This window comes from Gymnoscopelus braueri (genome assembly GCF_963280865.1).
Source record: "Gymnoscopelus braueri genome assembly, chromosome: 14".
Classification (NCBI taxonomy): domain Eukaryota; kingdom Metazoa; phylum Chordata; class Actinopteri; order Myctophiformes; family Myctophidae; genus Gymnoscopelus; species Gymnoscopelus braueri.
The window spans coordinates 50,002,872-50,029,905 of record NC_137619.1 but is presented as its reverse complement, the minus strand read 5'-3'; the positions used below and the strand labels follow the sequence as shown (position 1 = coordinate 50,029,905).

Below are 27,034 nucleotides of genomic sequence, written 5' to 3'. Positions count from 1 at the left end.
TTACACCTCTCGGGCTTATCCGAGAGTGTGGCGTTGTAGGGGAGGTGTCCCCGCACGCGTGCGTATGTCAGAAGTGTAGGCAGTGTTCGCCGGCGCCGGTCCAGTGTCCACCGTTGTCTGAAAACTGCACTTTTCTGACCTCTGATCTCACTGGACGGTCCGCCACACTTTTTTTTACATCTCTCGGGCTTATCCGAGAGTGTGGCGTTGTAGGGGAGGTGTCCCCGCACGCGTGCGTATGTCAAAAGTGTCGGCAGTGTCCGCCGGCGCCGGTCCAGTGTCCACCGTTGTCTGAAAACTGCACTTTTCTGACCTCTGACCTCACTGGACGGTCCGCCACACTTTTCTTTACACCTCTCGGGCTTATCCGAGAGTCTGGCGTTGTAGGGGAGGTGTCCCCGCACGCGTGCGTATGTCAGAAGTGTCGGCAGTGTCCGCCGGCGCCGGTCCAGTGTCCACCGTTGTCTGAAAACTGCACTTTTCTGACCTCTGACCTCACTGGACGGTCCGCCACACTTTTCTTTACACCTCTCGGGCTTATCCGAGAGTCTGGCGTTGTAGGGGAGGTGTCCCCGCACGCGTGCGTATGTCAGAAGTGTCGGCAGTGTCCGCCGGCGCCGGTCCAGTGTCCACCGTTGTCTGAAAACTGCACTTTTCTGACCTCTGACCTCACTGGACGGTCCGCCACACTTTTCTTTACACCTCTCGGGCTTATCCGAGAGTGTGGCGTTGTAGGGGAGGTGTCCCCGCACGCGTGCGTATGTCAGAAGTGTCGGCAGTGTCCGCCGGCGCCGGTCCAGTGTCCACCGTTGTCTGAAAACTGCACTTTTCTGACCTCTGACCTCACTGGACGGTCCGCCACACTTTTCTTTACACCTCTCGGGCTTATCCGAGAGTGTGGCGTTGTAGGGGAGGTGTCCCCGCACGCGTGCGTATGTCAGAAGTGTAGGCAGTGTCCGCCGGCGCCGGTCCAGTGTCCACCGTTGTCTGAAAACTGCACTTTTCTGACCTCTGATCTCACTGGACGGTCCGCCACACTTTTTTTTACATCTCTCGGGCTTATCCGAGAGTGTGGCGTTGTAGGGGAGGTGTCCCCGCACGCGTGCGTATGTCAGAAGTGTCGGCAGTGTCCGCCGGCGCCGGTCCAGTGTCCACCGTTGTCTGAAAACCGCACTTTTCTGACCTCTGACCTCACTGGACGGTCCGCCACACTTTTCTTTACACCTCTCGGGCTTATCCGAGAGTCTGGCGTTGTAGGGGAGGTGTCCCCGCACGCGTGCGTATGTCAGAAGTGTCGGCAGTGTCCGCCGGCGCCGGTCCAGTGTCCACCGTTGTCTGAAAACTGCACTTTTCTGACCTCTGACCTCACTGGACGGTCCGCCACACTTTTCTTTACACCTCTCGGGCTTATCCGAGAGTGTGGCGTTGTAGGGGAGGTGTCCCCGCACGCGTGCGTATGTCAGAAGTGTCGGCAGTGTCCGCCGGCGCCGGTCCAGTGTCCACCGTTGTCTGAAAACTGCACTTTTCTGACCTCTGACCTCACTGGACGGTCCGCCACACTTTTCTTTACACCTCTCGGGCTTATCCGAGAGTGTGGCGTTGTAGGGGAGGTGTCCCCGCACGCGTGCGTATGTCAGAAGTGTAGGCAGTGTCCGCCGGCGCCGGTCCAGTGTCCACCGTTGTCTGAAAACTGCACTTTTCTGACCTCTGATCTCACTGGACGGTCCGCCACACTTTTTTTTACATCTCTCGGGCTTATCCGAGAGTGTGGCGTTGTAGGGGAGGTGTCCCCGCACGCGTGCGTATGTCAGAAGTGTCGGCAGTGTCCGCCGGCGCCGGTCCAGTGTCCACCGTTGTTTGAAAACTGCACTTTTCTGACCTCTGACCTCACTGGACGGTCCGCCACACTTTTCTTTACACCTCTCGGGCTTATCCGAGAGTGTGGCGTTGTAGGGGAGGTGTCCCCGCACGCGTGCGTATGTCAGAAGTGTCGGCAGTGTCCGCCGGCGCCGGTCCAGTGTCCACCGTTGTCTGAAAACTGCACTTTTCTGACCTCTGACCTCACTGGACGGTCCGCCACACTTTTCTTTACACCTCTCGGGCTTATCCGAGAGTGTGGCGTTGTAGGGGAGGTGTCCCCGCACGCGTGCGTATGTCAGAAGTGTAGGCAGTGTCCGCCGGCGCCGGTCCAGTGTCCACCGTTGTCTGAAAACTGCACTTTTCTGACCTCTGATCTCACTGGACGGTCCGCCACACTTTTTTTTACATCTCTCGGGCTTATCCGAGAGTGTGGCGTTGTAGGGGAGGTGTCCCCGCACGCGTGCGTATGTCAGAAGTGTCGGCAGTGTCCGCCGGCGCCGGTCCAGTGTCCACCGTTGTCTGAAAACCGCACTTTTCTGACCTCTGACCTCACTGGACGGTCCGCCACACTTTTCTTTACACCTCTCGGGCTTATCCGAGAGTCTGGCGTTGTAGGGGAGGTGTCCCCGCACGCGTGCGTATGTCAGAAGTGTCGGCAGTGTCCGCCGGCGCCGGTCCAGTGTCCACCGTTGTCTGAAAACTGCACTTTTCTGACCTCTGACCTCACTGGACGGTCCGCCACACTTTTCTTTACACCTCTCGGGCTTATCCGAGAGTGTGGCGTTGTAGGGGAGGTGTCCCCGCACGCGTGCGTATGTCAGAAGTGTCGGCAGTGTCCGCCGGCGCCGGTCCAGTGTCCACCGTTGTCTGAAAACTGCACTTTTCTGACCTCTGACCTCACTGGACGGTCCGCCACACTTTTCTTTACACCTCTCGGGCTTATCCGAGAGTGTGGCGTTGTAGGGGAGGTGTCCCCGCACGCGTGCGTATGTCAGAAGTGTAGGCAGTGTCCGCCGGCGCCGGTCCAGTGTCCACCGTTGTCTGAAAACTGCACTTTTCTGACCTCTGATCTCACTGGACGGTCCGCCACACTTTTTTTTACATCTCTCGGGCTTATCCGAGAGTGTGGCGTTGTAGGGGAGGTGTCCCCGCACGCGTGCGTATGTCAGAAGTGTCGGCAGTGTCCGCCGGCGCCGGTCCAGTGTCCACCGTTGTTTGAAAACTGCACTTTTCTGACCTCTGACCTCACTGGACGGTCCGCCACACTTTTCTTTACACCTCTCGGGCTTATCCGAGAGTCTGGCGTTGTAGGGGAGGTGTCCCCGCACGCGTGCGTATGTCAGAAGTGTCGGCAGTGTCCGCCGGCGCCGGTCCAGTGTCCACCGTTGTCTGAAAACTGCACTTTTCTGACCTCTGACCTCACTGGACGGTCCGCCACACTTTTCTTTACACCTCTCGGGCTTATCCGAGAGTGTGGCGTTGTAGGGGAGGTGTCCCCGCACGCGTGCGTATGTCAGAAGTGTAGGCAGTGTTCGCCGGCGCCGGTCCAGTGTCCACCGTTGTCTGAAAACTGCACTTTTCTGACCTCTGATCTCACTGGACGGTCCGCCACACTTTTTTTTACATCTCTCGGGCTTATCCGAGAGTGTGGCGTTGTAGGGGAGGTGTCCCCGCACGCGTGCGTATGTCAGAAGTGTCGGCAGTGTCCGCCGGCGCCGGTCCAGTGTCCACCGTTGTCTGAAAACTGCACTTTTCTGACCTCTGACCTCACTGGACGGTCCGCCACACTTTTCTTTACACCTCTCGGGCTTATCCGAGAGTCTGGCGTTGTAGGGGAGGTGTCCCCGCACGCGTGCGTATGTCAGAAATGTCGGCAGTGTCCGCCGGCGCCGGTCCAGTGTCCACCGTTGTCTGAAAACTGCACTTTTCTGACCTCTGACCTCACTGGACGGTCCGCCACACTTTTCTTTACACCTCTCGGGCTTATCCGAGAGTCTGGCGTTGTAGGGGAGGTGTCCCCGCACGCGTGCGTATGTCAGAAGTGTCGGCAGTGTCCGCCGGCGCCGGTCCAGTGTCCACCGTTGTCTGAAAACTGCACTTTTCTGACCTCTGACCACACTGGACGGTCCGCCACACTTTTCTTTACTCCTCTCGGGCTTATCCGAGAGTGTGGCGTTGTAGGGGAGGTGTCCCCGCACGCGTGCGTATGTCAGAAGTGTCGGCAGTGTCCGCCGGCGCCGGTCCAGTGTCCACCGTTGTCTGAAAACTGCACTTTTCTGACCTCTGACCTCACTGGACGGTCCGCCACACTTTTTTTTACATCTCTCGGGCTTATCCGAGAGTGTGGCGTTGTAGGGGAGGTGTCCCCGCACGCGTGCGTATGTCAGAAGTGTCGGCAGTGTCCGCCGGCGCCGGTCCAGTGTCCACCGTTGTCTGAAAACCGCACTTTTCTGACCTCTGACCTCACTGGACGGTCCGCCACACTTTTCTTTACACCTCTCGGGCTTATCCGAGAGTCTGGCGTTGTAGGGGAGGTGTCCCCGCACGCGTGCGTATGTCAGAAGTGTCGGCAGTGTCCGCCGGCGCCGGTCCAGTGTCCACCGTTGTCTGAAAACTGCACTTTTCTGACCTCTGACCTCACTGGACGGTCCGCCACACTTTTCTTTACACCTCTCGGGCTTATCCGAGAGTGTGGCGTTGTAGGGGAGGTGTCCCCGCACGCGTGCGTATGTCAGAAGTGTCGGCAGTGTCCGCCGGCGCCGGTCCAGTGTCCACCGTTGTCTGAAAACTGCACTTTTCTGACCTCTGACCTCACTGGACGGTCCGCCACACTTTTCTTTACACCTCTCGGGCTTATCCGAGAGTGTGGCGTTGTAGGGGAGGTGTCCCCGCACGCGTGCGTATGTCAGAAGTGTAGGCAGTGTCCGCCGGCGCCGGTCCAGTGTCCACCGTTGTCTGAAAACTGCACTTTTCTGACCTCTGATCTCACTGGACGGTCCGCCACACTTTTTTTTACATCTCTCGGGCTTATCCGAGAGTGTGGCGTTGTAGGGGAGGTGTCCCCGCACGCGTGCGTATGTCAGAAGTGTCGGCAGTGTCCGCCGGCGCCGGTCCAGTGTCCACCGTTGTCTGAAAACTGCACTTTTCTGACCTCTGACCTTACTGGACGGTCCGCCACACTTTTCTCCGCACGCGTGCGTCCGCCACACTTTTCCCCGCACGCGTGCGTATGTCAGAAGTGTTGGCAGTGTCCGCCGGCGCCGGTCCAGTGTCCACCGTTGTCTGAAAACTGCACTTTTCTGACCTCTGACCTCACTGGACGGTCCGCCACACTTTTCTTTACACCTCTCGGGCTTATCCGAGAGTCTGGCGTTGTAGGGGAGGTGTCCCCGCACGCGTGCGTATGTCAGAAGTGTAGGCAGTGTCCGCCGGCGCCGGTCCAGTGTCCACCGTTGTCTGAAAACTGCACTTTTCTGACCTCTGACCTCACTGGACGGTCCGCCACACTTTTCTTTACACCTCTCGGGCTTATCCGAGAGTCTGGCGTTGTAGGGGAGGTGTCCCCGCACGCGTGCGTATGTCAGAAGTGTCGGCAGTGTCCGCCGGCGCCGGTCCAGTGTCCACCGTTGTCTGAAAACTGCACTTTTCTGACCTCTGACCTCACTGGACGGTCCGCCACACTTTTCTTTACACCTCTCGGGCTTATCCGAGAGTGTGGCGTTGTAGGGGAGGTGTCCCCGCACGCGTGCGTATGTCAGAAGTGTAGGCAGTGTCCGCCGGCGCCGGTCCAGTGTCCACCGTTGTCTGAAAACTGCACTTTTCTGACCTCTGACCTCACTGGACGGTCCGCCACACTTTTCTCCGCACGCGTGCGTCCGCCACACTTTTCCCCGCACGCGTGCGTATGTCAGAAGTGTTGGCAGTGTCCGCCGGCGCCGGTCCAGTGTCCACCGTTGTCTGAAAACTGCACTTTTCTGACCTCTGATCTCACTGGACGGTCCGCCACACTTTTTTTTACATCTCTCGGGCTTATCCGAGAGTGTGGCGTTGTAGGGGAGGTGTCCCCGCACGCGTGCGTATGTCAGAAGTGTCGGCAGTGTCCGCCGGCGCCGGTCCAGTGTCCACCGTTGTTTGAAAACTGCACTTTTCTGACCTCTGACCTCACTGGACGGTCCGCCACACTTTTCTTTACACCTCTCGGGCTTATCCGAGAGTCTGGCGTTGTAGGGGAGGTGTCCCCGCACGCGTGCGTATGTCAGAAGTGTCGGCAGTGTCCGCCGGCGCCGGTCCAGTGTCCACCGTTGTCTGAAAACTGCACTTTTCTGACCTCTGACCTCACTGGACGGTCCGCCACACTTTTCTTTACACCTCTCGGGCTTATCCGAGAGTGTGGCGTTGTAGGGGAGGTGTCCCCGCACGCGTGCGTATGTCAGAAGTGTAGGCAGTGTTCGCCGGCGCCGGTCCAGTGTCCACCGTTGTCTGAAAACTGCACTTTTCTGACCTCTGATCTCACTGGACGGTCCGCCACACTTTTTTTTACATCTCTCGGGCTTATCCGAGAGTGTGGCGTTGTAGGGGAGGTGTCCCCGCACGCGTGCGTATGTCAGAAGTGTCGGCAGTGTCCGCCGGCGCCGGTCCAGTGTCCACCGTTGTCTGAAAACTGCACTTTTCTGACCTCTGATCTCACTGGACGGTCCGCCACACTTTTTTTTACATCTCTCGGGCTTATCCGAGAGTGTGGCGTTGTAGGGGAGGTGTCCCCGCACGCGTGCGTATGTCAGAAGTGTCGGCAGTGTCCGCCGGCGCCGGTCCAGTGTCCACCGTTGTCTGAAAACTGCACTTTTCTGACCTCTGACCTCACTGGACGGTCCGCCACACTTTTCTTTACACCTCTCGGGCTTATCCGAGAGTCTGGCGTTGTAGGGGAGGTGTCCCCGCACGCGTGCGTATGTCAGAAATGTCGGCAGTGTCCGCCGGCGCCGGTCCAGTGTCCACCGTTGTCTGAAAACTGCACTTTTCTGACCTCTGACCTCACTGGACGGTCCGCCACACTTTTCTTTACACCTCTCGGGCTTATCCGAGAGTCTGGCGTTGTAGGGGAGGTGTCCCCGCACGCGTGCGTATGTCAGAAGTGTCGGCAGTGTCCGCCGGCGCCGGTCCAGTGTCCACCGTTGTCTGAAAACTGCACTTTTCTGACCTCTGACCACACTGGACGGTCCGCCACACTTTTCTTTACTCCTCTCGGGCTTATCCGAGAGTGTGGCGTTGTAGGGGAGGTGTCCCCGCACGCGTGCGTATGTCAGAAGTGTCGGCAGTGTCCGCCGGCGCCGGTCCAGTGTCCACCGTTGTCTGAAAACTGCACTTTTCTGACCTCTGACCTCACTGGACGGTCCGCCACACTTTTTTTTACATCTCTCGGGCTTATCCGAGAGTGTGGCGTTGTAGGGGAGGTGTCCCCGCACGCGTGCGTATGTCAGAAGTGTCGGCAGTGTCCGCCGGCGCCGGTCCAGTGTCCACCGTTGTCTGAAAACCGCACTTTTCTGACCTCTGACCTCACTGGACGGTCCGCCACACTTTTCTTTACACCTCTCGGGCTTATCCGAGAGTCTGGCGTTGTAGGGGAGGTGTCCCCGCACGCGTGCGTATGTCAGAAGTGTCGGCAGTGTCCGCCGGCGCCGGTCCAGTGTCCACCGTTGTCTGAAAACTGCACTTTTCTGACCTCTGACCTCACTGGACGGTCCGCCACACTTTTCTTTACACCTCTCGGGCTTATCCGAGAGTGTGGCGTTGTAGGGGAGGTGTCCCCGCACGCGTGCGTATGTCAGAAGTGTCGGCAGTGTCCGCCGGCGCCGGTCCAGTGTCCACCGTTGTCTGAAAACTGCACTTTTCTGACCTCTGACCTCACTGGACGGTCCGCCACACTTTTCTTTACACCTCTCGGGCTTATCCGAGAGTGTGGCGTTGTAGGGGAGGTGTCCCCGCACGCGTGCGTATGTCAGAAGTGTAGGCAGTGTCCGCCGGCGCCGGTCCAGTGTCCACCGTTGTCTGAAAACTGCACTTTTCTGACCTCTGATCTCACTGGACGGTCCGCCACACTTTTTTTTACATCTCTCGGGCTTATCCGAGAGTGTGGCGTTGTAGGGGAGGTGTCCCCGCACGCGTGCGTATGTCAGAAGTGTCGGCAGTGTCCGCCGGCGCCGGTCCAGTGTCCACCGTTGTTTGAAAACTGCACTTTTCTGACCTCTGACCTCACTGGACGGTCCGCCACACTTTTCTTTACACCTCTCGGGCTTATCCGAGAGTGTGGCGTTGTAGGGGAGGTGTCCCCGCACGCGTGCGTATGTCAGAAGTGTCGGCAGTGTCCGCCGGCGCCGGTCCAGTGTCCACCGTTGTCTGAAAACTGCACTTTTCTGACCTCTGACCTCACTGGACGGTCCGCCACACTTTTCTTTACACCTCTCGGGCTTATCCGAGAGTGTGGCGTTGTAGGGGAGGTGTCCCCGCACGCGTGCGTATGTCAGAAGTGTAGGCAGTGTCCGCCGGCGCCGGTCCAGTGTCCACCGTTGTCTGAAAACTGCACTTTTCTGACCTCTGACCTCACTGGACGGTCCGCCACACTTTTCTTTACATCTCTCGGGCTTATCCGAGAGTGTGGCGTTGTAGGGGAGGTGTCCCCGCACGCGTGCATATGTCAGAAGTGTCGGCAGTGTCCGCCGGCGCCGGTCCAGTGTCCACCGTTGTCTGAAAACCGCACTTTTCTGACCTCTGACCTCACTGGACGGTCCGCCACACTTTTCTTTACACCTCTCGGGCTTATCCGAGAGTCTGGCGTTGTAGGGGAGGTGTCCCCGCACGCGTGCGTATGTCAGAAGTGTCGGCAGTGTCCGCCGGCGCCGGTCCAGTGTCCACCGTTGTCTGAAAACTGCACTTTTCTGACCTCTGACCTCACTGGACGGTCCGCCACACTTTTCTTTACACCTCTCGGGCTTATCCGAGAGTGTGGCGTTGTAGGGGAGGTGTCCCCGCACGCGTGCGTATGTCAGAAGTGTAGGCAGTGTCCGCCGGCGCCGGTCCAGTGTCCACCGTTGTCTGAAAACTGCACTTTTCTGACCTCTGATCTCACTGGACGGTCCGCCACACTTTTTTTTACATCTCTCGGGCTTATCCGAGAGTGTGGCGTTGTAGGGGAGGTGTCCCCGCACGCGTGCGTATGTCAGAAGTGTCGGCAGTGTCCGCCGGCGCCGGTCCAGTGTCCACCGTTGTCTGAAAACTGCACTTTTCTGACCTCTGACCTCACTGGACGGTCCGCCACACTTTTCTTTACACCTCTCGGGCTTATCCGAGAGTCTGGCGTTGTAGGGGAGGTGTCCCCGCACGCGTGCGTATGTCAGAAATGTCGGCAGTGTCCGCCGGCGCCGGTCCAGTGTCCACCGTTGTCTGAAAACTGCACTTTTCTGACCTCTGACCTCACTGGACGGTCCGCCACACTTTTCTTTACACCTCTCGGGCTTATCCGAGAGTCTGGCGTTGTAGGGGAGGTGTCCCCGCACGCGTGCGTATGTCAGAAGTGTCGGCAGTGTCCGCCGGCGCCGGTCCAGTGTCCACCGTTGTCTGAAAACTGCACTTTTCTGACCTCTGACCACACTGGACGGTCCGCCACACTTTTCTTTACTCCTCTCGGGCTTATCCGAGAGTGTGGCGTTGTAGGGGAGGTGTCCCCGCACGCGTGCGTATGTCAGAAGTGTCGGCAGTGTCCGCCGGCGCCGGTCCAGTGTCCACCGTTGTCTGAAAACTGCACTTTTCTGACCTCTGACCTCACTGGACGGTCCGCCACACTTTTTTTTACATCTCTCGGGCTTATCCGAGAGTGTGGCGTTGTAGGGGAGGTGTCCCCGCACGCGTGCGTATGTCAGAAGTGTCGGCAGTGTCCGCCGGCGCCGGTCCAGTGTCCACCGTTGTCTGAAAACCGCACTTTTCTGACCTCTGACCTCACTGGACGGTCCGCCACACTTTTCTTTACACCTCTCGGGCTTATCCGAGAGTCTGGCGTTGTAGGGGAGGTGTCCCCGCACGCGTGCGTATGTCAGAAGTGTCGGCAGTGTCCGCCGGCGCCGGTCCAGTGTCCACCGTTGTCTGAAAACTGCACTTTTCTGACCTCTGACCTCACTGGACGGTCCGCCACACTTTTCTTTACACCTCTCGGGCTTATCCGAGAGTGTGGCGTTGTAGGGGAGGTGTCCCCGCACGCGTGCGTATGTCAGAAGTGTCGGCAGTGTCCGCCGGCGCCGGTCCAGTGTCCACCGTTGTCTGAAAACTGCACTTTTCTGACCTCTGACCTCACTGGACGGTCCGCCACACTTTTCTTTACACCTCTCGGGCTTATCCGAGAGTGTGGCGTTGTAGGGGAGGTGTCCCCGCACGCGTGCGTATGTCAGAAGTGTCGGCAGTGTCCGCCGGCGCCGGTCCAGTGTCCACCGTTGTCTGAAAACTGCACTTTTCTGACCTCTGATCTCACTGGACGGTCCGCCACACTTTTTTTTACATCTCTCGGGCTTATCCGAGAGTGTGGCGTTGTAGGGGAGGTGTCCCCGCACGCGTGCGTATGTCAGAAGTGTCGGCAGTGTCCGCCGGCGCCGGTCCAGTGTCCACCGTTGTCTGAAAACTGCACTTTTCTGACCTCTGACCTCACTGGACGGTCCGCCACACTTTTCTTTACACCTCTCGGGCTTATCCGAGAGTCTGGCGTTGTAGGGGAGGTGTCCCCGCACGCGTGCGTATGTCAGAAATGTCGGCAGTGTCCGCCGGCGCCGGTCCAGTGTCCACCGTTGTCTGAAAACTGCACTTTTCTGACCTCTGACCTCACTGGACGGTCCGCCACACTTTTCTTTACACCTCTCGGGCTTATCCGAGAGTCTGGCGTTGTAGGGGAGGTGTCCCCGCACGCGTGCGTATGTCAGAAGTGTCGGCAGTGTCCGCCGGCGCCGGTCCAGTGTCCACCGTTGTCTGAAAACTGCACTTTTCTGACCTCTGACCACACTGGACGGTCCGCCACACTTTTCTTTACTCCTCTCGGGCTTATCCGAGAGTGTGGCGTTGTAGGGGAGGTGTCCCCGCACGCGTGCGTATGTCAGAAGTGTCGGCAGTGTCCGCCGGCGCCGGTCCAGTGTCCACCGTTGTCTGAAAACTGCACTTTTCTGACCTCTGACCTCACTGGACGGTCCGCCACACTTTTTTTTACATCTCTCGGGCTTATCCGAGAGTGTGGCGTTGTAGGGGAGGTGTCCCCGCACGCGTGCGTATGTCAAAAGTGTCGGCAGTGTCCGCCGGCGCCGGTCCAGTGTCCACCGTTGTCTGAAAACTGCACTTTTCTGACCTCTGACCTCACTGGACGGTCCGCCACACTTTTCTTTACACCTCTCGGGCTTATCCGAGAGTCTGGCGTTGTAGGGGAGGTGTCCCCGCACGCGTGCGTATGTCAGAAGTGTCGGCAGTGTCCGCCGGCGCCGGTCCAGTGTCCACCGTTGTCTGAAAACTGCACTTTTCTGACCTCTGACCTCACTGGACGGTCCGCCACACTTTTCTTTACACCTCTCGGGCTTATCCGAGAGTCTGGCGTTGTAGGGGAGGTGTCCCCGCACGCGTGCGTATGTCAGAAGTGTCGGCAGTGTCCGCCGGCGCCGGTCCAGTGTCCACCGTTGTCTGAAAACTGCACTTTTCTGACCTCTGACCTCACTGGACGGTCCGCCACACTTTTCTTTACACCTCTCGGGCTTATCCGAGAGAGTGGCGTTGTAGGGGAGGTGTCCCCGCACGCGTGCGTATGTCAGAAGTGTCGGCAGTGTCCGCCGGCGCCGGTCCAGTGTCCACCGTTGTCTGAAAACTGCACTTTTCTGACCTCTGACCTCACTGGACGGTCCGCCACACTTTTCTCCGCACGCGTGCGTCCGCCACACTTTTCCCCGCACGCGTGCGTATGTCAGAAGTGTCGGCAGTGTCCGCCGGCGCCGGTCCAGTGTCCACCGTTGTCTGAAAACTGCACTTTTCTGACCTCTGACCTCACTGGACGGTCCGCCACACTTTTCTTTACACCTCTCGGGCTTATCCGAGAGTCTGGCGTTGTAGGGGAGGTGTCCCCGCACGCGTGCGTATGTCAGAAGTGTAGGCAGTGTCCGCCGGCGCCTGTCCAGTGTCCACCGTTGTCTGAAAACTGCACTTTTCTGACCTCTGACCTCACTGGACGGTCCGCCACACTTTTCTTTACACCTCTCGGGCTTATCCGAGAGTCTGGCGTTGTAGGGGAGGTGTCCCCGCACGCGTGCGTATGTCAAAAGTGTCGGCAGTGTCCGCCGGCGCCGGTCCAGTGTCCACCGTTGTCTGAAAACTGCACTTTTCTGACCTCTGACCTCACTGGACGGTCCGCCACACTTTTCTTTACACCTCTCGGGCTTATCCGAGAGTGTGGCGTTGTAGGGGAGGTGTCCCCGCACGCGTGCGTATGTCAGAAGTGTAGGCAGTGTCCGCCGGCGCCGGTCCAGTGTCCACCGTTGTCTGAAAACTGCACTTTTCTGACCTCTGATCTCACTGGACGGTCCGCCACACTTTTTTTTACATCTCTCGGGCTTATCCGAGAGTGTGGCGTTGTAGGGGAGGTGTCCCCGCACGCGTGCGTATGTCAGAAGTGTCGGCAGTGTCCGCCGGCACCGGTCCAGTGTCCACCGTTGTTTGAAAACTGCACTTTTCTGACCTCTGACCTCACTGGACGGTCCGCCACACTTTTCTTTACACCTCTCGGGCTTATCCGAGAGTCTGGCGTTGTAGGGGAGGTGTCCCCGCATGCGTGCGTATGTCAGAAGTGTCGGCAGTGTCCGCCGGCGCCGGTCCAGTGTCCACCGTTGTCTGAAAACTGCACTTTTCTGACCTCTGACCTCACTGGACGGTCCGCCACACTTTTCTTTACACCTCTCGGGCTTATCCGAGAGTGTGGCGTTGTAGGGGAGGTGTCCCCGCACGCGTGCGTATGTCAGAAGTGTAGGCAGTGTCCGCCGGCGCCGGTCCAGTGTCCACCGTTGTCTGAAAACTGCACTTTTCTGACCTCTGATCTCACTGGACGGTCCGCCACACTTTTTTTTACATCTCTCGGGCTTATCCGAGAGTGTGGCGTTGTAGGGGAGGTGTCCCCGCACGCGTGCGTATGTCAGAAGTGTCGGCAGTGTCCGCCGGCGCCGGTCCAGTGTCCACCGTTGTCTGAAAACTGCACTTTTCTGACCTCTGACCTCACTGGACGGTCCGCCACACTTTTCTTTACACCTCTCGGGCTTATCCGAGAGTCTGGCGTTGTAGGGGAGGTGTCCCCGCACGCGTGCGTATGTCAGAAATGTCGGCAGTGTCCGCCGGCGCCGGTCCAGTGTCCACCGTTGTCTGAAAACTGCACTTTTCTGACCTCTGACCTCACTGGACGGTCCGCCACACTTTTCTTTACACCTCTCGGGCTTATCCGAGAGTCTGGCGTTGTAGGGGAGGTGTCCCCGCACGCGTGCGTATGTCAGAAGTGTCGGCAGTGTCCGCCGGCGCCGGTCCAGTGTCCACCGTTGTCTGAAAACTGCACTTTTCTGACCTCTGACCACACTGGACGGTCCGCCACACTTTTCTTTACTCCTCTCGGGCTTATCCGAGAGTGTGGCGTTGTAGGGGAGGTGTCCCCGCACGCGTGCGTATGTCAGAAGTGTCGGCAGTGTCCGCCGGCGCCGGTCCAGTGTCCACCGTTGTCTGAAAACTGCACTTTTCTGACCTCTGACCTCACTGGACGGTCCGCCACACTTTTTTTTACATCTCTCGGGCTTATCCGAGAGTGTGGCGTTGTAGGGGAGGTGTCCCCGCACGCGTGCGTATGTCAGAAGTGTCGGCAGTGTCCGCCGGCGCCGGTCCAGTGTCCACCGTTGTCTGAAAACCGCACTTTTCTGACCTCTGACCTCACTGGACGGTCCGCCACACTTTTCTTTACACCTCTCGGGCTTATCCGAGAGTCTGGCGTTGTAGGGGAGGTGTCCCCGCACGCGTGCGTATGTCAGAAGTGTCGGCAGTGTCCGCCGGCGCCGGTCCAGTGTCCACCGTTGTCTGAAAACTGCACTTTTCTGACCTCTGACCTCACTGGACGGTCCGCCACACTTTTCTTTACACCTCTCGGGCTTATCCGAGAGTGTGGCGTTGTAGGGGAGGTGTCCCCGCACGCGTGCGTATGTCAGAAGTGTCGGCAGTGTCCGCCGGCGCCGGTCCAGTGTCCACCGTTGTCTGAAAACTGCACTTTTCTGACCTCTGACCTCACTGGACGGTCCGCCACACTTTTCTTTACACCTCTCGGGCTTATCCGAGAGTGTGGCGTTGTAGGGGAGGTGTCCCCGCACGCGTGCGTATGTCAGAAGTGTCGGCAGTGTCCGCCGGCGCCGGTCCAGTGTCCACCGTTGTCTGAAAACTGCACTTTTCTGACCTCTGATCTCACTGGACGGTCCGCCACACTTTTTTTTACATCTCTCGGGCTTATCCGAGAGTGTGGCGTTGTAGGGGAGGTGTCCCCGCACGCGTGCGTATGTCAGAAGTGTCGGCAGTGTCCGCCGGCGCCGGTCCAGTGTCCACCGTTGTCTGAAAACTGCACTTTTCTGACCTCTGACCTCACTGGACGGTCCGCCACACTTTTCTTTACACCTCTCGGGCTTATCCGAGAGTCTGGCGTTGTAGGGGAGGTGTCCCCGCACGCGTGCGTATGTCAGAAATGTCGGCAGTGTCCGCCGGCGCCGGTCCAGTGTCCACCGTTGTCTGAAAACTGCACTTTTCTGACCTCTGACCTCACTGGACGGTCCGCCACACTTTTCTTTACACCTCTCGGGCTTATCCGAGAGTCTGGCGTTGTAGGGGAGGTGTCCCCGCACGCGTGCGTATGTCAGAAGTGTCGGCAGTGTCCGCCGGCGCCGGTCCAGTGTCCACCGTTGTCTGAAAACTGCACTTTTCTGACCTCTGACCACACTGGACGGTCCGCCACACTTTTCTTTACTCCTCTCGGGCTTATCCGAGAGTGTGGCGTTGTAGGGGAGGTGTCCCCGCACGCGTGCGTATGTCAGAAGTGTCGGCAGTGTCCGCCGGCGCCGGTCCAGTGTCCACCGTTGTCTGAAAACTGCACTTTTCTGACCTCTGACCTCACTGGACGGTCCGCCACACTTTTTTTTACATCTCTCGGGCTTATCCGAGAGTGTGGCGTTGTAGGGGAGGTGTCCCCGCACGCGTGCGTATGTCAAAAGTGTCGGCAGTGTCCGCCGGCGCCGGTCCAGTGTCCACCGTTGTCTGAAAACTGCACTTTTCTGACCTCTGACCTCACTGGACGGTCCGCCACACTTTTCTTTACACCTCTCGGGCTTATCCGAGAGTCTGGCGTTGTAGGGGAGGTGTCCCCGCACGCGTGCGTATGTCAGAAGTGTCGGCAGTGTCCGCCGGCGCCGGTCCAGTGTCCACCGTTGTCTGAAAACTGCACTTTTCTGACCTCTGACCTCACTGGACGGTCCGCCACACTTTTCTTTACACCTCTCGGGCTTATCCGAGAGTCTGGCGTTGTAGGGGAGGTGTCCCCGCACGCGTGCGTATGTCAGAAGTGTCGGCAGTGTCCGCCGGCGCCGGTCCAGTGTCCACCGTTGTCTGAAAACTGCACTTTTCTGACCTCTGACCTCACTGGACGGTCCGCCACACTTTTCTTTACACCTCTCGGGCTTATCCGAGAGAGTGGCGTTGTAGGGGAGGTGTCCCCGCACGCGTGCGTATGTCAGAAGTGTCGGCAGTGTCCGCCGGCGCCGGTCCAGTGTCCACCGTTGTCTGAAAACTGCACTTTTCTGACCTCTGACCTCACTGGACGGTCCGCCACACTTTTCTCCGCACGCGTGCGTCCGCCACACTTTTCCCCGCACGCGTGCGTATGTCAGAAGTGTCGGCAGTGTCCGCCGGCGCCGGTCCAGTGTCCACCGTTGTCTGAAAACTGCACTTTTCTGACCTCTGACCTCACTGGACGGTCCGCCACACTTTTCTTTACACCTCTCGGGCTTATCCGAGAGTCTGGCGTTGTAGGGGAGGTGTCCCCGCACGCGTGCGTATGTCAGAAGTGTAGGCAGTGTCCGCCGGCGCCTGTCCAGTGTCCACCGTTGTCTGAAAACTGCACTTTTCTGACCTCTGACCTCACTGGACGGTCCGCCACACTTTTCTTTACACCTCTCGGGCTTATCCGAGAGTCTGGCGTTGTAGGGGAGGTGTCCCCGCACGCGTGCGTATGTCAAAAGTGTCGGCAGTGTCCGCCGGCGCCGGTCCAGTGTCCACCGTTGTCTGAAAACTGCACTTTTCTGACCTCTGACCTCACTGGACGGTCCGCCACACTTTTCTTTACACCTCTCGGGCTTATCCGAGAGTGTGGCGTTGTAGGGGAGGTGTCCCCGCACGCGTGCGTATGTCAGAAGTGTAGGCAGTGTCCGCCGGCGCCGGTCCAGTGTCCACCGTTGTCTGAAAACTGCACTTTTCTGACCTCTGATCTCACTGGACGGTCCGCCACACTTTTTTTTACATCTCTCGGGCTTATCCGAGAGTGTGGCGTTGTAGGGGAGGTGTCCCCGCACGCGTGCGTATGTCAGAAGTGTCGGCAGTGTCCGCCGGCACCGGTCCAGTGTCCACCGTTGTTTGAAAACTGCACTTTTCTGACCTCTGACCTCACTGGACGGTCCGCCACACTTTTCTTTACACCTCTCGGGCTTATCCGAGAGTCTGGCGTTGTAGGGGAGGTGTCCCCGCATGCGTGCGTATGTCAGAAGTGTCGGCAGTGTCCGCCGGCGCCGGTCCAGTGTCCACCGTTGTCTGAAAACTGCACTTTTCTGACCTCTGACCACACTGGACGGTCCGCCACACTTTTCTTTACACCTCTCGGGCTTATCCGAGAGTGTGGCGTTGTAGGGGAGGTGTCCCCGCACGCGTGCGTATGTCAGAAGTGTCGGCAGTGTCCACCGGTGCCTGTCCAGTGTCCACTGTTGTCTGAAAACTGCACTTTTCTGACCTCTGACCTCACTGGACGGTCCGCCACACTTTTCTTTACACCTCTCGGGCTTATCCGAGAGTGTGGCGTTGTAGGGGAGGTGTCCCCGCACGCGTGCGTATGTCAGAAGTGTCGCAGTGTCCGCCGGCGCCGGTCCAGTGTCCACCGTTGTCTGAAAACTGCACTTTTCTGAACTCTGACCTCACTGGACGGTCCGCCACACTTTTCTTTACATCTCTCGGGCTTATCCGAGAGTGTGGCGTTGTAGGGGAGGTGTCCCCGCACGCGTGCATATGTCAGAAGTGTCGGCAGTGTCCGCCGGCGCCGGTCCAGTGTCCACCGTTGTCTGAAAACCGCACTTTTCTGACCTCTGACCTCACTGGACGGTCCGCCACACTTTTCTTTACACCTCTCGGGCTTATCCGAGAGTCTGGCGTTGTAGGGGAGGTGTCCCCGCACGCGTGCGTATGTCAGAAGTGTCGGCAGTGTCCGCCGGCGCCGGTCCAGTGTCCACCGTTGTCTGAAAACTGCACTTTTCTGACCTCTGACCTCACTGGACGGTCCGCCACACTTTTCTTTACACCTCTCGGGCTTATCCGAGAGTGTGGCGTTGTAGGGGAGGTGTCCCCGCACGCATGCGTATGTCAGAAGTGTAGGCAGTGTCCGCCGGCGCCGGTCCAGTGTCCACCGTTGTCTGAAAACTGCACTTTTCTGACCTCTGATCTCACTGGACGGTCCGCCACACTTTTTTTTACATCTCTCGGGCTTATCCGAGAGTGTGGCGTTGTAGGGGAGGTGTCCCCGCACGCGTGCGTATGTCAGAAGTGTCGGCAGTGTCCGCCGGCGCCGGTCCAGTGTCCACCGTTGTCTGAAAACTGCACTTTTCTGACCTCTGACCTCACTGGACGGTCCGCCACACTTTTCTTTACACCTCTCGGGCTTATCCGAGAGTCTGGCGTTGTAGGGGAGGTGTCCCCGCACGCGTGCGTATGTCAGAAATGTCGGCAGTGTCCGCCGGCGCCGGTCCAGTGTCCACCGTTGTCTGAAAACTGCACTTTTCTGACCTCTGACCTCACTGGACGGTCCGCCACACTTTTCTTTACACCTCTCGGGCTTATCCGAGAGTCTGGCGTTGTAGGGGAGGTGTTCCCGCACGCGTGCGTATGTCAGAAGTGTCGGCAGTGTCCGCCGGCGCCGGTCCAGTGTCCACCGTTGTCTGAAAACTGCACTTTTCTGACCTCTGACCACACTGGACGGTCCGCCACACTTTTCTTTACTCCTCTCGGGCTTATCCGAGAGTGTGGCGTTGTAGGGGAGGTGTCCCCGCACGCGTGCGTATGTCAGAAGTGTCGGCAGTGTCCGCCGGCGCCGGTCCAGTGTCCACCGTTGTCTGAAAACTGCACTTTTCTGACCTCTGACCTCACTGGACGGTCCGCCACACTTTTCTCCGCACGCGTGCGTCCGCCACACTTTTCCCCGCACGCGTGCGTATGTCAGAAGTGTCGGCAGTGTCCGCCGGCGCCGGTCCAGTGTCCACCGTTGTCTGAAAACTGCACTTTTCTGACCTCTGACCTCACTGGACGGTCCGCCACACTTTTCTTTACACCTCTCGGGCTTATCCGAGAGTCTGGCGTTGTAGGGGAGGTGTCCCCGCACGCGTGCGTATGTCAGAAGTGTAGGCAGTGTCCGCCGGCGCCTGTCCAGTGTCCACCGTTGTCTGAAAACTGCACTTTTCTGACCTCTGACCTCACTGGACGGTCCGCCACACTTTTCTTTACACCTCTCGGGCTTATCCGAGAGTCTGGCGTTGTAGGGGAGGTGTCCCCGCACGCGTGCGTATGTCAAAAGTGTCGGCAGTGTCCGCCGGCGCCGGTCCAGTGTCCACCGTTGTCTGAAAACTGCACTTTTCTGACCTCTGACCTCACTGGACGGTCCGCCACACTTTTCTTTACACCTCTCGGGCTTATCCGAGAGTGTGGCGTTGTAGGGGAGGTGTCCCCGCACGCGTGCGTATGTCAGAAGTGTAGGCAGTGTCCGCCGGCGCCGGTCCAGTGTCCACCGTTGTCTGAAAACTGCACTTTTCTGACCTCTGATCTCACTGGACGGTCCGCCACACTTTTTTTTACATCTCTCGGGCTTATCCGAGAGTGTGGCGTTGTAGGGGAGGTGTCCCCGCACGCGTGCGTATGTCAGAAGTGTCGGCAGTGTCCGCCGGCACCGGTCCAGTGTCCACCGTTGTTTGAAAACTGCACTTTTCTGACCTCTGACCTCACTGGACGGTCCGCCACACTTTTCTTTACACCTCTCGGGCTTATCCGAGAGTCTGGCGTTGTAGGGGAGGTGTCCCCGCATGCGTGCGTATGTCAGAAGTGTCGGCAGTGTCCGCCGGCGCCGGTCCAGTGTCCACCGTTGTCTGAAAACTGCACTTTTCTGACCTCTGACCACACTGGACGGTCCGCCACACTTTTCTTTACACCTCTCGGGCTTATCCGAGAGTGTGGCGTTGTAGGGGAGGTGTCCCCGCACGCGTGCGTATGTCAGAAGTGTCGGCAGTGTCCACCGGTGCCTGTCCAGTGTCCACTGTTGTCTGAAAACTGCACTTTTCTGACCTCTGACCTCACTGGACGGTCCGCCACACTTTTCTTTACACCTCTCGGGCTTATCCGAGAGTGTGGCGTTGTAGGGGAGGTGTCCCCGCACGCGTGCGTATGTCAGAAGTGTCGCAGTGTCCGCCGGCGCCGGTCCAGTGTCCACCGTTGTCTGAAAACTGCACTTTTCTGAACTCTGACCTCACTGGACGGTCCGCCACACTTTTCTTTACATCTCTCGGGCTTATCCGAGAGTGTGGCGTTGTAGGGGAGGTGTCCCCGCACGCGTGCATATGTCAGAAGTGTCGGCAGTGTCCGCCGGCGCCGGTCCAGTGTCCACCGTTGTCTGAAAACCGCACTTTTCTGACCTCTGACCTCACTGGACGGTCCGCCACACTTTTCTTTACACCTCTCGGGCTTATCCGAGAGTCTGGCGTTGTAGGGGAGGTGTCCCCGCACGCGTGCGTATGTCAGAAGTGTCGGCAGTGTCCGCCGGCGCCGGTCCAGTGTCCACCGTTGTCTGAAAACTGCACTTTTCTGACCTCTGACCTCACTGGACGGTCCGCCACACTTTTCTTTACACCTCTCGGGCTTATCCGAGAGTGTGGCGTTGTAGGGGAGGTGTCCCCGCACGCATGCGTATGTCAGAAGTGTAGGCAGTGTCCGCCGGCGCCGGTCCAGTGTCCACCGTTGTCTGAAAACTGCACTTTTCTGACCTCTGATCTCACTGGACGGTCCGCCACACTTTTTTTTACATCTCTCGGGCTTATCCGAGAGTGTGGCGTTGTAGGGGAGGTGTCCCCGCACGCGTGCGTATGTCAGAAGTGTCGGCAGTGTCCGCCGGCGCCGGTCCAGTGTCCACCGTTGTCTGAAAACTGCACTTTTCTGACCTCTGACCTCACTGGACGGTCCGCCACACTTTTCTTTACACCTCTCGGGCTTATCCGAGAGTCTGGCGTTGTAGGGGAGGTGTCCCCGCACGCGTGCGTATGTCAGAAATGTCGGCAGTGTCCGCCGGCGCCGGTCCAGTGTCCACCGTTGTCTGAAAACTGCACTTTTCTGACCTCTGACCTCACTGGACGGTCCGCCACACTTTTCTTTACACCTCTCGGGCTTATCCGAGAGTCTGGCGTTGTAGGGGAGGTGTTCCCGCACGCGTGCGTATGTCAGAAGTGTCGGCAGTGTCCGCCGGCGCCGGTCCAGTGTCCACCGTTGTCTGAAAACTGCACTTTTCTGACCTCTGACCACACTGGACGGTCCGCCACACTTTTCTTTACTCCTCTCGGGCTTATCCGAGAGTGTGGCGTTGTAGGGGAGGTGTCCCCGCACGCGTGCGTATGTCAGAAGTGTCGGCAGTGTCCGCCGGCGCCGGTCCAGTGTCCACCGTTGTCTGAAAACTGCACTTTTCTGACCTCTGACCTCACTGGACGGTCCGCCACACTTTTTTTTACATCTCTCGGGCTTATCCGAGAGTGTGGCGTTGTAGGGGAGGTGTCCCCGCACGCGTGCGTATGTCAGAAGTGTCGGCAGTGTCCGCCGGCGCCGGTCCAGTGTCCACCGTTGTCTGAAAACCGCACTTTTCTGACCTCTGACCTCACTGGACGGTCCGCCACACTTTTCTTTACACCTCTCGGGCTTATCCGAGAGTCTGGCGTTGTAGGGGAGGTGTCCCCGCACGCGTGCGTATGTCAGAAGTGTCGGCAGTGTCCGCCGGCGCCGGTCCAGTGTCCACCGTTGTCTGAAAACTGCACTTTTCTGACCTCTGACCTCACTGGACGGTCCGCCACACTTTTCTTTACACCTCTCGGGCTTATCCGAGAGTGTGGCGTTGTAGGGGAGGTGTCCCCGCACGCGTGCGTATGTCAGAAGTGTCGGCAGTGTCCGCCGGCGCCGGTCCAGTGTCCACCGTTGTCTGAAAACTGCACTTTTCTGACCTCTGACCTCACTGGACGGTCCGCCACACTTTTCTTTACACCTCTCGGGCTTATCCGAGAGTGTGGCGTTGTAGGGGAGGTGTCCCCGCACGCGTGCGTATGTCAGAAGTGTAGGCAGTGTCCGCCGGCGCCGGTCCAGTGTCCACCGTTGTCTGAAAACTGCACTTTTCTGACCTCTGATCTCACTGGACGGTCCGCCACACTTTTTTTTACATCTCTCGGGCTTATCCGAGAGTGTGGCGTTGTAGGGGAGGTGTCCCCGCACGCGTGCGTATGTCAGAAGTGTCGGCAGTGTCCGCCGGCGCCGGTCCAGTGTCCACCGTTGTCTGAAAACTGCACTTTTCTGACCTCTGACCTCACTGGACGGTCCGCCACACTTTTCTTTACACCTCTCGGGCTTATCCGAGAGTCTGGCGTTGTAGGGGAGGTGTCCCCGCACGCGTGCGTATGTCAGAAATGTCGGCAGTGTCCGCCGGCGCCGGTCCAGTGTCCACCGTTGTCTGAAAACTGCACTTTTCTGACCTCTGACCTCACTGGACGGTCCGCCACACTTTTCTTTACACCTCTCGGGCTTATCCGAGAGTCTGGCGTTGTAGGGGAGGTGTCCCCGCACGCGTGCGTATGTCAGAAGTGTCGGCAGTGTCCGCCGGCGCCGGTCCAGTGTCCACCGTTGTCTGAAAACTGCACTTTTCTGACCTCTGACCACACTGGACGGTCCGCCACACTTTTCTTTACTCCTCTCGGGCTTATCCGAGAGTGTGGCGTTGTAGGGGAGGTGTCCCCGCACGCGTGCGTATGTCAGAAGTGTCGGCAGTGTCCGCCGGCGCCGGTCCAGTGTCCACCGTTGTCTGAAAACTGCACTTTTCTGACCTCTGACCTCACTGGACGGTCCGCCACACTTTTCTTTACACCTCTCGGGCTTATCCGAGAGTCTGGCGTTGTAGGGGAGGTGTCCCCGCACGCGTGCGTATGTCAGAAATGTCGGCAGTGTCCGCCGGCGCCGGTCCAGTGTCCACCGTTGTCTGAAAACTGCACTTTTCTGACCTCTGACCTCACTGGACGGTCCGCCACACTTTTCTTTACACCTCTCGGGCTTATCCGAGAGTCTGGCGTTGTAGGGGAGGTGTCCCCGCACGCGTGCGTATGTCAGAAGTGTCGGCAGTGTCCGCCGGCGCCGGTCCAGTGTCCACCGTTGTCTGAAAACTGCACTTTTCTGACCTCTGACCACACTGGACGGTCCGCCACACTTTTCTTTACTCCTCTCGGGCTTATCCGAGAGTGTGGCGTTGTAGGGGAGGTGTCCCCGCACGCGTGCGTATGTCAGAAGTGTCGGCAGTGTCCGCCGGCGCCGGTCCAGTGTCCACCGTTGTCTGAAAACTGCACTTTTCTGACCTCTGACCTCACTGGACGGTCCGCCACACTTTTTTTTACATCTCTCGGGCTTATCCGAGAGTGTGGCGTTGTAGGGGAGGTGTCCCCGCACGCGTGCGTATGTCAGAAGTGTCGGCAGTGTCCGCCGGCGCCGGTCCAGTGTCCACCGTTGTCTGAAAACCGCACTTTTCTGACCTCTGACCTCACTGGACGGTCCGCCACACTTTTCTTTACACCTCTCGGGCTTATCCGAGAGTCTGGCGTTGTAGGGGAGGTGTCCCCGCACGCGTGCGTATGTCAGAAGTGTCGGCAGTGTCCGCCGGCGCCGGTCCAGTGTCCACCGTTGTCTGAAAACTGCACTTTTCTGACCTCTGACCTCACTGGACGGTCCGCCACACTTTTCTTTACACCTCTCGGGCTTATCCGAGAGTGTGGCGTTGTAGGGGAGGTGTCCCCGCACGCGTGCGTATGTCAGAAGTGTAGGCAGTGTCCGCCGGCGCCGGTCCAGTGTCCACCGTTGTCTGAAAACTGCACTTTTCTGACCTCTGATCTCACTGGACGGTCCGCCACACTTTTTTTTACATCTCTCGGGCTTATCCGAGAGTTTGGCGTTGTAGGGGAGGTGTCCCCGCACGCGTGCGTATGTCAGAAGTGTCGGCAGTGTCCGCCGGTGCCGGTCCAGTGTCCACCGTTGTCTGAAAACTGCACTTTTCTGACCTCTGACCTCACTGGACGGTCCGCCACACTTTTCTTTACACCTCTCGGGCTTATCCGAGAGTCTGGCGTTGTAGGGGAGGTGTCCCCGCACGCGTGCGTATGTCAGAAGTGTCGGCAGTGTCCGCCGGCGCCGGTCCAGTGTCCACCGTTGTCTGAAAACTGCACTTTTCTGACCTCTGACCTCACTGGACGGTCCGCCACACTTTTCTTTACACCTCTCGGGCTTATCCGAGAGTCTGGCGTTGTAGGGGAGGTGTCCCCGCACGCGTGCGTATGTTAGAAGTGTCGGCAGTGTCCGCCGGCGCCGGTCCAGTGTCCACCGTTGTCTGAAAACTGCACTTTTCTGACCTCTGACCTCACTGGACGGTCCGCCACACTTTTCTTTACATCTCTCGGGCTTATCCGAGAGTGTGGCGTTGTAGGGGAGGTGTCCCCGCACGCGTGCATATGTCAGAAGTGTCGGCAGTGTCCGCCGGCGCCGGTCCAGTGTCCACCGTTGTCTGAAAACCGCACTTTTCTGACCTCTGACCTCACTGGACGGTCCGCCACACTTTTCTTTACACCTCTCGGGCTTATCCGAGAGTCTGGCGTTGTAGGGGAGGTGTCCCCGCACGCGTGCGTATGTCAGAAGTGTCGGCAGTGTCCGCCGGCGCCGGTCCAGTGTCCACCGTTGTCTGAAAACTGCACTTTTCTGACCTCTGACCTCACTGGACGGTCCGCCACACTTTTCTTTACACCTCTCGGGCTTATCCGAGAGTGTGGCGTTGTAGGGGAGGTGTCCCCGCACGCGTGCGTATGTCAGAAGTGTAGGCAGTGTCCGCCGGCGCCGGTCCAGTGTCCACCGTTGTCTGAAAACTGCACTTTTCTGACCTCTGATCTCACTGGACGGTCCGCCACACTTTTTTTTACATCTCTCGGGCTTATCCGAGAGTGTGGCGTTGTAGGGGAGGTGTCCCCGCACGCGTGCGTATGTCAGAAGTGTCGGCAGTGTCCGCCGGCGCCGGTCCAGTGTCCACCGTTGTCTGAAAACTGCACTTTTCTGACCTCTGACCTCACTGGACGGTCCGCCACACTTTTCTTTACACCTCTCGGGCTTATCCGAGAGTCTGGCGTTGTAGGGGAGGTGTCCCCGCACGCGTGCGTATGTCAGAAATGTCGGCAGTGTCCGCCGGCGCCGGTCCAGTGTCCACCGTTGTCTGAAAACTGCACTTTTCTGACCTCTGACCTCACTGGACGGTCCGCCACACTTTTCTTTACACCTCTCGGGCTTATCCGAGAGTCTGGCGTTGTAGGGGAGGTGTCCCCGCACGCGTGCGTATGTCAGAAGTGTCGGCAGTGTCCGCCGGCGCCGGTCCAGTGTCCACCGTTGTCTGAAAACTGCACTTTTCTGACCTCTGACCACACTGGACGGTCCGCCACACTTTTCTTTACTCCTCTCGGGCTTATCCGAGAGTGTGGCGTTGTAGGGGAGGTGTCCCCGCACGCGTGCGTATGTCAGAAGTGTCGGCAGTGTCCGCCGGCGCCGGTCCAGTGTCCACCGTTGTCTGAAAACTGCACTTTTCTGACCTCTGACCTCACTGGACGGTCCGCCACACTTTTTTTTACATCTCTCGGGCTTATCCGAGAGTGTGGCGTTGTAGGGGAGGTGTCCCCGCACGCGTGCGTATGTCAGAAGTGTCGGCAGTGTCCGCCGGCGCCGGTCCAGTGTCCACCGTTGTCTGAAAACCGCACTTTTCTGACCTCTGACCTCACTGGACGGTCCGCCACACTTTTCTTTACACCTCTCGGGCTTATCCGAGAGTCTGGCGTTGTAGGGGAGGTGTCCCCGCACGCGTGCGTATGTCAGAAGTGTCGGCAGTGTCCGCCGGCGCCGGTCCAGTGTCCACCGTTGTCTGAAAACTGCACTTTTCTGACCTCTGACCTCACTGGACGGTCCGCCACACTTTTCTTTACACCTCTCGGGCTTATCCGAGAGTGTGGCGTTGTAGGGGAGGTGTCCCCGCACGCGTGCGTATGTCAGAAGTGTAGGCAGTGTCCGCCGGCGCCGGTCCAGTGTCCACCGTTGTCTGAAAACTGCACTTTTCTGACCTCTGATCTCACTGGACGGTCCGCCACACTTTTTTTTACATCTCTCGGGCTTATCCGAGAGTTTGGCGTTGTAGGGGAGGTGTCCCCGCACGCGTGCGTATGTCAGAAGTGTCGGCAGTGTCCGCCGGCGCCGGTCCAGTGTCCACCGTTGTCTGAAAACTGCACTTTTCTGACCTCTGACCTCACTGGACGGTCCGCCACACTTTTCTTTACACCTCTCGGGCTTATCCGAGAGTCTGGCGTTGTAGGGGAGGTGTCCCCGCACGCGTGCGTATGTCAGAAGTGTCGGCAGTGTCCGCCGGCGCCGGTCCAGTGTCCACCGTTGTCTGAAAACTGCACTTTTCTGACCTCTGACCTCACTGGACGGTCCGCCACACTTTTCTTTACACCTCTCGGGCTTATCCGAGAGTCTGGCGTTGTAGGGGAGGTGTCCCCGCACGCGTGCGTATGTTAGAAGTGTCGGCAGTGTCCGCCGGCGCCGGTCCAGTGTCCACCGTTGTCTGAAAACTGCACTTTTCTGACCTCTGACCTCACTGGACGGTCCGCCACACTTTTTTTTACATCTCTCGGGCTTATCCGAGAGTGTGGCGTTGTAGGGGAGGTGTCCCCGCACGCGTGCGTATGTCAGAAGTGTCGGCAGTGTCCGCCGGCGCCGGTCCAGTGTCCACCGTTGTCTGAAAACTGCACTTTTCTGACCTCTGACCTCACTGGACGGTCCGCCACACTTTTCTTTACACCTCTCGGGCTTATCCGAGAGTGTGGCGTTGTAGGGGAGGTGTCCCTGCACGCGTGCGTATGTCAGAAGTGTCGGCAGTGTCCACCGGTGCCTGTCCAGTGTCCACTGTTGTCTGAAAACTGCACTTTTCTGACCTCTGACCTCACTGGACGGTCCGCCACACTTTTCTTTACACCTCTCGGGCTTATCCGAGAGTGTGGCGTTGTAGGGGAGGTGTCCCCGCACGCGTGCGTATGTCAGAAGTGTCGGCAGTGTCCGCCGGCGCCGGTCCAGTGTCCACCGTTGTCTGAAAACTGCACTTTTCTGACCTCTGACCTCACTGGACGGTCCGCCACACTTTTTTTTACATCTCTCGGGCTTATCCGAGAGTGTGGCGTTGTAGGGGAGGTGTCCCCGCACGCGTGCGTATGTCAGAAGTGTCGGCAGTGTCCGCCGGCGCCGGTCCAGTGTCCTTCGTTGTCTGAAAACCGCACTTTTCTGACCTCTGACCTCACTGGACGGTCCGCCACACTTTTCTTTACACCTCTCGGGCTTATCCGAGAGTCTGGCGTTGTAGGGGAGGTGTCCCCGCACGCGTGCGTATGTCAGAAGTGTCGGCAGTGTCCGCCGGCGCCGGTCCAGTGTCCACCGTTGTCTGAAAACTGCACTTTTCTGACCTCTGACCTCACTGGACGGTCCGCCACACTTT

At 58.6% G+C, this 27,034-nt stretch overlaps 1 protein-coding gene across 1 annotated transcript in view; it reads left to right on the top strand.

The window, feature by feature from the left end:
* LOC308100685 (alanine--tRNA ligase, cytoplasmic-like) overlaps positions 1–27,034 on the top strand; it is a gene marked incomplete at both ends in the record, with an annotated part of 55,030 nt that overhangs the window by 26,363 nt on the left and 1,633 nt on the right. The window lies entirely within an intron of this gene.